General features: G+C 32.0%; 1 protein-coding gene across 1 annotated transcript in view; it reads left to right on the top strand.

Annotated features, from left to right (window-relative positions):
- The window catches only part of LOC119587177 (xaa-Pro dipeptidase-like), a gene marked incomplete at its 5' end in the record, with an annotated part of 9,774 nt that overhangs the window by 6,125 nt on the left and 2,923 nt on the right, over positions 1–726 (top strand).

Raw genomic sequence — 726 nt, forward strand, 5'->3', positions numbered from 1 at the left:
ATTAAACAAATCCACAATGGGAAAGGCATAAGAATAATTGGACTGTAGATAATATATTTTTTTATGCATGTCTACTTTATTTATTATCTATTATTGTGTATATATACATTGGTTTCAATAATATAGTTAATTGCATATACATATATATGCGTAGGTGTAAATCACTCATGATAGATTCCACCTATCCCCTGCTAAATTAATTAGAGGAAAGATATGCACTTGAAGAATTTTATGAATATTCTGTGAATTCCAAGAAATTCAAGTGAAGCTTGATTTATAAACGGTGTGTTATGTTTAGAACATAGTTTGCATAGTTAAGTACATCAACAAATGAATCCATTTTGAGTAAAGATGGTTTGGTTCATTTTGTGTTCATTGTCAGTCCTCTTTGCCACTCATTAAATTTCTTTATCAAACTTAATGCTTAATCAGACATGCATTTACCATAGCTGGTGCTGCTCAAATTAGCAAATTTGATCAAGCATCACTACACAGGTTCAGATATAGTTCACAAGCAGCATGGATGAGAAATTGTCCGACTTGTTAATCTCATCCTTGTCATGCCATCAACCTACCATAGATGGTCAGACTTATTGTCTCACCAGTGTGTGGACAAACATCAGGTTAGATCATTTGCATCTGGGCTGCTTATTCATTTATTGAAATGTACAAAAATGATAAATTGAAAGTTTTTATTACAAGAGATAAATGCTGTGGGGGAAAAAA

Source organism: Penaeus monodon, chromosome 22 (genome assembly GCF_015228065.2).
Source record: "Penaeus monodon isolate SGIC_2016 chromosome 22, NSTDA_Pmon_1, whole genome shotgun sequence".
Classification (NCBI taxonomy): domain Eukaryota; kingdom Metazoa; phylum Arthropoda; class Malacostraca; order Decapoda; family Penaeidae; genus Penaeus; species Penaeus monodon.